This window comes from Rhinolophus sinicus, linkage group LG13, assembly GCF_036562045.2.
Source record: "Rhinolophus sinicus isolate RSC01 linkage group LG13, ASM3656204v1, whole genome shotgun sequence".
Lineage (NCBI taxonomy): Eukaryota > Metazoa > Chordata > Mammalia > Chiroptera > Rhinolophidae > Rhinolophus > Rhinolophus sinicus.
The window spans coordinates 37213173-37224034 of record NC_133762.1 but is presented as its reverse complement, the minus strand read 5'-3'; the positions used below and the strand labels follow the sequence as shown (position 1 = coordinate 37224034).

General features: G+C 37.1%; 1 protein-coding gene across 1 annotated transcript in view; it reads left to right on the top strand.

Moving 5' to 3' along the window:
• Nucleotides 1–57: 57 nt before the first annotated feature.
• Nucleotides 58–10862, top strand: part of ASIP (agouti signaling protein) — a 90701-nt gene continuing 79896 nt past the window's right edge. Inside the window, exons 1-5 of the mRNA XM_074318251.1 lie at nucleotides 58–261; nucleotides 911–1140; nucleotides 1972–2093; nucleotides 4085–4170; nucleotides 7905–7989. The gene's annotated coding sequence lies outside the window, so the exon portion shown is untranslated. The remainder of the gene's footprint in view (nucleotides 262–910; nucleotides 1141–1971; nucleotides 2094–4084; nucleotides 4171–7904; nucleotides 7990–10862) is intronic.

Here is a 10862-nt window from a genome sequence, read left to right as displayed (position 1 = left end):
CCGCCCTCGCTTCCCAAGCGTTGGAACTGCGCCTGCGCAGAGCCCGCCAGGGCGCAGGCGCGCGGAGGAGCTGACCCAAAGCGCTCCGTCTGGCGCGAGTTACCCGGCGACGCCGCGTCGCCAGGCAAGCCGGGAGTTGTAGTCCTCCTAGAACAGGCGGGCAATTGCGCGGCGGCTGCCCAGCGACCCGTGCGCGTGCGTGACGTCCGAGGCAGCCTTCCGGGAAGGTTCCGAAGGTGGCGACTTTTACTTCAGTGTTAGGTGGAGTGGCGAGTCCGCGCTGTTCTGCAGTGTTTGTGGAATCAATTCGGGGCCATTTCTCCTGGGTTAGGGTGGTGGATAAGACACTCAGTAATGTGAATCCGTTTGGGCTTTAGTTTTCCTGTTACTACCTCCACCACACCCCCTTGGGGTGTTCTAGTGTTTGAGGAATTCGAAATTGAAGCTGGAGACCCGCACTTTGCTAAGGGGTTTTACTTCAAGGAAAATTTAACCTAATATGCTGGATTTAAACTTGGGAGGTCGGAAACTAAAAGCCTCCTCCCTGTAGACGGAGGCGAGAACACGTCCCCTGGGGAGAAACGACCTGGCAAGAGGCAGTCGGGAAGCCTCAAAAAATGTTTATGAAGTCTCTGCTTGAACCTATGGGTGTTATCACGCAGTTCCCCTTAAGGCATAATAATAACAGTTCCCACTGTCAGGGACTGCTTTTCTCCTCACTGTGTTTCATATCATTTAATATATGTTCTCTGCTTTAGACCTCAAAACAACTGTGAGATAATCCACAGATATTTAGTACTCCCCATTGGGTATTGGTCCCTAATCTAAACATGGCAGGTAAAATTAGGTTTCTTTCTCCAAGGAATGTACAGCTTAGTGAGAATGATACTTTGTTGGCCCCTTCTTCCAGATGAACAAACTGCTTTCAGGGCGTTGAATAATTAGTCCAAAATCATACAGCCAGCAAAAGTAGGGAACCTGCGGATCAACTCCAGACAATTTGATGCCAGTGGCTGCCACTTGACCACCTTGACGATTTGCATCCCTCAGGAGGCTGCAGTGCCCTCAGTAATCTTCACCTACTGATATCTGTACGTACCAAGGTTTCTCAACAGCAGCACTGTTGACATTTTGGACCAGGTAATTCTGTGCTGTAGGATTTTTTAGCAGCATCCATGGCCACTATCCACTAGATGCTAGTGGCACCCTCCCCCTGGCTATGATGACCAAAAATGTCTCCAGACATTACCAAATCACCACTGGTTGAGAGCCACTGGTATACATCATTTATCTCCTCCTGGGTCTCTGAGAGCTCCCAAATCACTTTGAGTGGGGAGATCTTGAAGAGAACAGAGGAAACAGTGTGGCCTAAGTCTTTGAAAAGCCTGTCCGACTAGTAAAATAGACTCAGAAGACAAATGAAGTGGGAAAAAAGAAAGGGAGAAGTGAGAGAGGCAGAGAGGAGCTCATAGGAAATCACTCAAGTTACTCAGTGTATACTAACTATAAAGTTAATTCACCCTAACAAACACACATAAAGTCTCAATGGGCCTCATTGTACCTCCACTCGGTTTGGAAAATGCTTGGTATGCTTAGCAAATAATCTTGACCACTTTTGTGAAAAGATTTATTTTCCTTTACAACATAGTACCAGGCGTGAACTCCCTGAACTGGCAACTTGCAGGAGACTTCATAGATGTCAGCCTTCCCCCAAGGTAGTAATTTGTTTTCCAGGAAAAGTCACAATTCCCTGAGGAGTTGGCAAAAGTCACAAAACAATGGTAGCTAAGCTTTTCCAGGTTTTCCAAGTGATAGATCCTACTTAGACTAAGCTAATAAGGGCATTAACACAAAGCGTCATTTGTATTTTCTTAACCTCTTTTATTTAGGGATCTCTATAAAACATATAGATATTTATTAATTTCTTTTCATAATGGTCAGGGAAATCATTGTGATTTTTCTGTTTTATAGGTACAGAAGCCAAGTTATGAAGTCCACAAAAAATAGTGAGAAATCCAGAAACAGACTATGGGAAATTTTCACTCAGCCATTCTTGATGCTCAGCACCACCCCAGATCTCCAGCTGCCCAATAGTAAGCTAATCATGATAATCCTTCAATTGTATACTAAATTTTATGTTTTCATAAGCTTTAAAATATTCCATAGTCTCTTCACTTGATCCATAAAATAGCAGGCCTATAAAGGCTGTGACTTCAACAAAATTAAATAGTGATAGTACTTGAATTAAAACCCAGATCTCATGATTCTTAGTCTAGTACTCTTTGTACTTGGTAAGCAAGCCCATAATTCCTTGTAGATGATATTTAACTTACAGAAAACATAATTAAGATAAAGATTCTAATCCACATAGAATTCCAGACCTATTCCATCCTTTCATGCATGAACACCTCATTACGTAGGCCTTTGAGAGTTAGATTTCATGAGGAAAAGAGAAAGTCACTGAGGTATTAATGAAAAGCACCTAGTAACTCTGAAATTGAATTTATCTTCGGGTTGATCTACTAGACAAAAAGTTTATGAGGCTCCCCCAAAGAAGTCTTGAATAGTTATCCTTTGAGAACTAAACTATCAGGAATGAATTCTTAAAAAAAAAAAAAAAAAAAAGAAAAAGAAAAGAAAGAAGAAAAAAAGAAAAAAGGAATGAATTCTTAATTTTTTAGTCATATATAGAAATGATTTCTGAGATAATGTGTCATTGAGATTCAGGGATCACCAATTCTAGGCCCCTTGTCCAGGCTGTCCCCTGCAGGATCTTACTAATCTTTCTTTGCTCCCCCAATGCCTAGCACATGTTTGTGAATGCAGGAACCCACGTGGGTGATAGGTATGAGGGCTAATAAGTAACTTGCAACAGCCTTACCTTCTTGAACATAGTCTCCTTCCCAAAGGAAAATGGAAAATTCCCAGCTATATTCCATTTGAAATAATTGGGTACAAATATAGTCTGGAAATAAATGTGCTTTACATACTCCCTTTACGATTCACTGTAAAAGGAGGTGCTAACAGTCCTCTTGATAGATTAGCAGGCTCTTAGAAAGGAGTACTTCAGCACACTGTGTACACACTCAGCACCTTGGATTGTCACTACTCATTGCCTATCTGTCTCCCTTGCTCTTGGGGGTCAACACCTAGCAGTGTCTAGCACTGATTAGGAGCACAATAAATGTTTGTTGAAGGAATGCATGAATAATAATTGAAATTAAAAAAATTAATTTCCTCTTTTTTGGATGATTTAAACCCTCCCTTTTAAAATGTTTGAAGTGCCATTTGCTCTTTAAGGACTTTTGTAATCAATCAGCCCAGCCTATTATAATTTTACCCTTCTCTGTCTTCACATAATACTTGTCATTTAGACTCTGCTGTCTTGAATTATTTATTTTTTAAATGCCTATGTCCTTTCTTCCCAGCTATATGATAAAATCCTTGAGGGCAGGACTGTGTGTACTGTTGCCTCTTACAGTGTCTTAAATCTAGTAGGATCTTACTGCTGGCAATGTTACCAGATTTACTTAGTATTTTGGCATCTCTACAGAAGACTTCAATACTCTTAAGAAAACCACAATGCGACACTGCCTCACACCCATTTGGATGGCTATTAGAAAAAAAAAGCAAAAAACAGAAAATGACAGGTATTAGCAAGGATATGGAGAACCCTTATGCACTGTTGGTGGGAATGTAGAATGGTGCAGCCACTGTGCATGGCAGTTCCTCAAAACCGTATGGTGTTTCCTCAAAATGTTAAAAATAGAATTACCATATGATTTAGCAATACCTATTCTGGGTATATACCCAAAAGAATTGAAAGCAGGGTCTCGAAGAAATATTTGTATACCCTTGTTCATAGCAGCATTATTCACAATACCCAAGAGGTAGAGGCAACCTGTGTCTATTCATAGATAAATATTTTTATGTTATGTGTATGTAACCACAATGTTTTTTAAAAAGAGCACTGAATAGGGAATCAAAAGACCAAGGTTGGAGTTCTTGGTTGTTCCCTGATGACTAATGAATCTTGAGCAAGTTGATTTTTCACTCATGCCTTGATTTCTTCATCTTTAAACAGGATAATAAAACCTGCCCAGCTTCTGGGTTTGTGTGAGGATGAAAAAGAAAAAAAGAGCAACAACCAATTACTCTTACGATAATATTGTGAGTATAGTTTTTCCAGTATTCCAGTGTCCCTGATCTCTTTTAACATTTATTACAAGTTTCGCGTCTTATTTCATAATAAAATACTCCTAAAGATACCTCAGCAATAACCTGTTACCACTTCAAAGGATATGTATGCTGAACTCCTTGAATTGGGCTGCTCACCTTATAATTTGGTCCTGGGAAAAACAGCAAATAAATAGCCTTTATGAGGACTATTGATGACCTAAGATGCTAATTACTAATGTGGTTTAGCATTAATTGAGGAAATACAAGCTCGGGATATTCATGTGAGCATAAGTAAGCCAGTCCCAAATTGCGATAAGAGGAAGAATTAACATCTGCTCAGTACCTACTAAGTGTCAAGCCCTGTAGTAGATATGTTACATGCATTATCTCATTTAATCCTCACAACAGCCTTTTCAGGTTAATAATATTATACTCTTTTTATAAATGGGAAAAATGAAGCTCAGAGAGGTTAAGTCACTTACCCAAGATCACACAGTGAATGACAGAGATGGAATTTGAGTCCAGGTCTGTGTGACTCAGATGCTCATACTCTTTCTACTGTTACACTGCCTCTCGAAATATATTTGCCTTTGCCTATTGGTAATAGAGTTAATGATAAATGGTATATATTTGATGTATATTTACATTTATATTAATTATCTTACTTGATCATTACAAGTAAGATAGGCTGTGTAGGGATGATTATCACTGCTTTACAGATGACAAAACAGCTAGAAAATTTAACTTACCTAACATCAACCAACCAAAAAATTATAACAAAACTTGAAAATAGGGACTGCAGTTCTCAGACCCATGTTTTTTTCCACATCAGCCTCATGAGAGCAGAATTTTATCTCTGAATTTTCTGGTTCTGACATTTTTTTAATGGGAGCAAAACAGTGAACATTTTGACAGTCTTGTAATTCTTGTTATACATGGACAGATTAAACACGTGTTCAACCCTATTCTCTCTTGTTCCCAAATCAATAAAATGACAGTGAGTTAATATTTTTAAAGTTATCAGCTCACAAGGACAAGGGGAATAGCAAGACAATAGCAAATGAGGAATAGCAACACATTTTTGGAAGATAGAAAGTTGAGCTGAGAAAACTGAATTCCAAACGCTTGAGAGGGGTATACTAACAAGTGGCAAGCAGATTCATATTGCAGAACACTAACTAGAATTTCAGGAATTAGAAGGAGCAAATACTACAGCAGCAGAGATATGTGAGGCTGAAAGTCTGTGTAAGTTAAACTACCAGTTCCCTTCTTCATCCTGCTCAGTTAGTCAACTATCCCTCCATCTCTTTGGCAGAACCCTGGGAACTTATTTCGTGAAAAAAATTGAACTTAAAGAAGTTCTAAAGGAGACACAGCTAAAGATCATAGCTAGGAAGGTTGGGGTAGGAGGATACCACACTGAAAACAGAGATCAGATGAATATCTTCACACTAAATGGTGAAACTTGCTCAGCCCTCTTGCTCTGTTTCACTCCAAGAATGTTGTCAGCAAGACATATTCTCCAGGTAGGATAGCAGAGAACTAATTTTGAGAGGAACTTAAGATTGAATCCCAGAAGTAAGATCTATAGAACTGATACTTGAGAATCTCCCAGCAAAACAAATAGGCCCCCACTGTATCATCTTGCAGTAAAACCCACCAACCAACAAACTCTTCTTGTTAACAGGGGTTCCAAATACCTTTGTAGTGACTCACTCTTAAATATGAAGGGACAGCAAAGGATCACCAGATAGTTGAGAGAAACCTTCACCGAGAAAGATAGCATCACATAGAAATGGAAAAGAAAAAAGAAACTGAGAGGAAACAGAGACAATATTGAGAGCAGAAGGATGTCTTTTAAAAAACAATAAACATCCTCTGAGAGTTAGTATAAAATAGTGCATCCGTGAAACAAAGACAAGAGTCTCCAAAAAAGGGACAATCAGAGAATAGCTCTGGGAAATTAAAACTATAATAGCAAAAATAAATAATTCATAGAAACATTAACATATAAAATTGAAGAAATCTCCCAGAAAATAGAATAAAAAGAAATGGAAATAGGAGAGAAAAGACAATTAGAAGATGAATCCATAAGATCCAACCCTAACCCTAACCTAACCCTAACCTCTAACCCTTAACCCTACCCTAACCTGCTATTAGGAGTTCTAGAAATAGAAAAAATGCAGGGAAGGAAATTATCAAAGAAGATTTTACCAAAGAAGTTACCAGAAGATCTCTGATAACTGGAGAACATGAGTTTCCAGATTGATAGAGCCTTCTGAGTGCCCAGCATAATGAAAAAACTATAAACAACAACAACAAAAATAAAACAAGAGAAAAAAACCAAAAACACGGGAAAAACAACAACTGGCATATCATTATGAAATTTCTAAACACAAGGGATAAAGAGAAAAAAATTGATGATAGAAGGTGAGGAAGTATCAGGGAAAGTGGAATGGATTACTTATAAAGGAGTAGGTAATAAGTAGCATATTTTTCAACATTAACGTTGGTGGCTAGAAAATAATGAAACAGTGCTTTCAAAATTCTGAGAGAGTTATTTTCACCCAAGAATTCTATACTAAATCGTGTTATCAATCAAGTGAGAGGGACAATTAAAGATATTTTCAGGCATGCAAGGATCAAAAATTTACTCCCCTTTCCCCACCCCCAGCTGGGACACTACTGGAGGATGTGCTCTATTCAAACAAGAGAGACAAAGAGAGAGGTTTTAGGAAACAGTGTCAACGTAGGAAAGAGGTAAAAGGAAGTCCCAAGATGACAGCTATACCACAGACCTGGGGAGAGACAGTCCAGACTGAAGGAAGGAATGCTCCAGGGGAGTATTCCCAGTGAAACTGGTAGAATGTCTGACATGTTTGACAGTATTGTAAATAGTTCAGGCATTTTTACATTTCTGTTGCAGAGTCTAGAAGAATTGGTGATAATGGTAAAGAAAATTTGGCAAGCAAAAAACTCAGGCAATTATTAATTCCAAGAGGAATAAAAAGTTGTATAAGAAAGGAAATGTAATCACAATACAAACTGATCCAGAAGTAAACCACTTACAGAGTTTTAATAAGATAACATGAAACGTGGATTTAATTTAAAATATTGTGATATAACAATATTGGGAGGCTGGGGGAAGGGAAAATATAAGGTGTTGGATTTTGATCTTTTGTATTAGGTACTGTTTAAAATTTACCAAAAAAAAAAAATTTACAAATCAAGAAATAGCAGTATAAATATTTTATTTAGGAAAACTGGTAAATATGAAAAGAAAAGCAAGTGAAAGAGTCTGGAAGGGTGTCTTAGGCTTTGGGGAGGCCATTGCTTTTCTTGTTGTTAAGACTCTGTGTGTGTGTGTGTGTGTGTGTGTGTGTGTGTGTGACAGAGAGAGAGAGAGAGAGAGAGAGAGAGAGAGAGAGAGAAAGGGAGGGAAAAGGAGGGAAAGGGAAAACACTTTTTTTAGGAGCCTTGTAGTTCCAAATGACTTTCTTTTTAGCCACATGACTTTTCGAGTATTTACATGTATTACTTTAATAAATATTTAAAATGAAAGAGAGAGAGAGAGAAAGAGAGAGAAGGAAAAGAAGGAAGGAAAGGAGGGAGGGAGGAACGGAGGGAGGGAAGAGAAGGGAAAGGAAAGAAAGGAAAGGGAGAGAAAAAATCTTGTGTCCGTTCAGACCTGTGATGTAAAAGGACATTATGAATTTTCTTTACAGAGAAGTCCTAGAGGAATACTAGAAAATAACAATCCCAGATATTTGAGAAGAATGAAACACAACTATTTAGGACGTTTTCTTTGAGGTAACACATTTAGTTTGGGGTGCCACATGTGTTCCCCTCCCCCCAAAATGAGAGAAATAAGGTGAAATGCTAGAGCATTGCTATCTTCTGGGTTGTAATCAGTCTTACTGACTGATCTTTTAAAATTGTGAATTAAATGAATGTCGTAGATCTTCTGGACTCTCAAAAATGATATCCTCAAGATTAATGTTGTGAGACTATCTTATATGTGGAATTAGGAGACCTAATGTTTAAATGCCCTCCACTTCTTGGCTCTGTGACCTTAGCTATATTATTGTTTCTGGCCCTCCCATTTCTTCTGTTTACTCCAGAAGCTAAATTTCAATTAATAATATTTTTAAAAGAACTGCTTCATGCTGAATTCATCTAATATAAATATACTCCAGGGTACTTATTAGGGATTATTCAGTCTCCTGTATTAAACAATAAGAACTTTAAAAATACCAACTATATCTTTGACTCTGAAATTTCCCACATGTCCTGTTGTTCTCTGCTTCTAACAGGCACCAAATCAATGTTTCCTGAGATTTATTGACTGATATTGTGAAGAGAATGTTTGTCATTAATTGTGCCTGTAATTAATTCCCTGTTTGAAAAAGAAAGTTCCAAATGCTTCAGGAAAATTCTATCTTCATCGTCAAATTTAGGCTTAAGTTGGAGCGAAACAATAAAGTAAAAACAAAACAGTATTTTCTTTCAAAGAAAGAGTTCCTTAGTGATGCATATTTTTATAAAAAGGAAAGATTTTATCCAAAACACTGGAGTACCCCGCATATTTGATAAGTTTAATTCCTATTCTTATTTCTGTCTGTGTTCTTATGAGTATTAACAGAAGAATTTGTGACCCATCTAAACAAATAAGACGACAGTATGGAAAGATGAAGCCTGATGAAGGAGATATAAAGAGTTTTTATGATCTTGAAAAGTATATAACAGAGTGGGATTCAGTTTTTTCAATAATACCTAGAATATTAGAATTTCAGATCACCTTTGGAAATTTAAAACATTTCAGATCACCTTTGGAAATTTTATTTTAGGAAAGTAAAAATTGCTCTGTAGATAGTAGATCTTAAATTTATAAAACAAACCATTTCATCTGTTTTAGAACACTATGATTTTTCAATTAAGGCTATGTTATTATTATAGCTAATATTTATTGAGTATTTCCTTTTGAACACTCTTTTAAGAGCCTTAATACATTATCTTATTTTCCTTATCTCAACCCTGTGAAAAAAGTACTATAATTATCCCCATTTTACAAATAAGAAAATGAGCTCCAAAAGATTAAGTAATATCATCTTTCATGTATGATCTGATCAGTTCCTACACATTGTACTTCCTTTAGATATGCCAACTTTTTTTTTCTTTTTATAGTAGCTATATCATACTGATGGTTCAGCCTTTAAAGATTTTTTTTTCAGTCTGGTTCTGTTACCATTATAATTATATCTCCTATCTTTATGTTATGCATTAATTTTGTAGGCATAGATTTCTCTAATTTGTTGATAAAAATGTTGAAGGGACAAGGCCAGATATGGCCCACTACTATAGACCTTTGTCCAGGTTCACATGGTCCTTCCATCAGCAAGGATGAGAACCTTGAAAGCTATACAGCCATCGCTGAGATGACCACTGTATAGGCCCTGCAGAAATACCATGCTCTCGCATCCCAATTTCATCAGTTAATATGATTGATTTGGGGTCTGGGTTTGAAAAGTGAAAAGAGGATGAAGAATTTAGACCAGTAGCATCCCCTTCACCCTTCACTGGGGTTATGCACAATTCTAGATCAGACAAATGTGAAAAAAGAGGGATCCAGTACCCTGGTAACCTTCCCTTCCCTCTAGGTAGATCTAAGTTCTGTATATTCTGACCCTACTACTCAGTTTTACAAAGAGATGAGCTTTCTTTGTTTAAGCTTTCCCATTTCCCTACCTCAAGACTGGAGTCCTTCACCCTTTCTGAATTTGTCAATGGTACCTCTTTCCCTTCTCCTGCCTCAGTCCCAGCATTCACACAGAGACAGTTTGGAACAAAACATTGGCCAGTTTATGAGTATTAAAAATTATTAAAAATTGTCACTCAGCCCCAAGTATGGCCTTCACCATTTCTTGTTCAGGTTTTTCAAAATGGAAATTTATATTTATTCTCTGGCTTAAAGGAAATAAATGCTCATAAAAATGAAACAATACAGAAATAAAAAATGCAAGCCATGTAGAATTTTTCTTCTGCATATAAAAATACACGTACACATTTTTACAAAACTGGCATGATAAGATGCATTCTACTCTATAATTTTTTCAGTTAATATATTGTGGTCTTTCTATGTCAATACTAACATACCTATCTTATTGTTAAAATTGCATAATAAAGGGGGCCATAAAGTCTGGAAAAATAGGCAAATACACATAGTGATTTATTGATATGACATTACAATACATGATACGTTCAATATTTAGTCCTTCATTAGCAATGTATAGTTCAATGAACTGTGCAAAACTGCAATTAACATGATACATAAATGTACTTTTTCGATCAATCCCTACACATGCGTCAAATGTATTTTCTCAGTTGATTATGGCTTTGGTTTGACTGAATAAGCCTGTTCCTTTGGTGTACACCAGAAGAAGTAACCAAGGGGATGAGTGTCTATCTGATTCTTTTATAAATTTATGTTTCTAGACTTCTGTGGCCACTCTGTATCATTGTGTGGATATACTATAATTTATTTAACCAGTCCTTTTTTAATGTACTCTTAGGTTATTTTGCTTTTCAAAATTGTGAATAACAATACAGTGAACATTCATATTCATATGTCTTTGTGGCTTATCAGGTTACCTCATTAGGATAAAGTAGTAGAATTAATGGGTCAA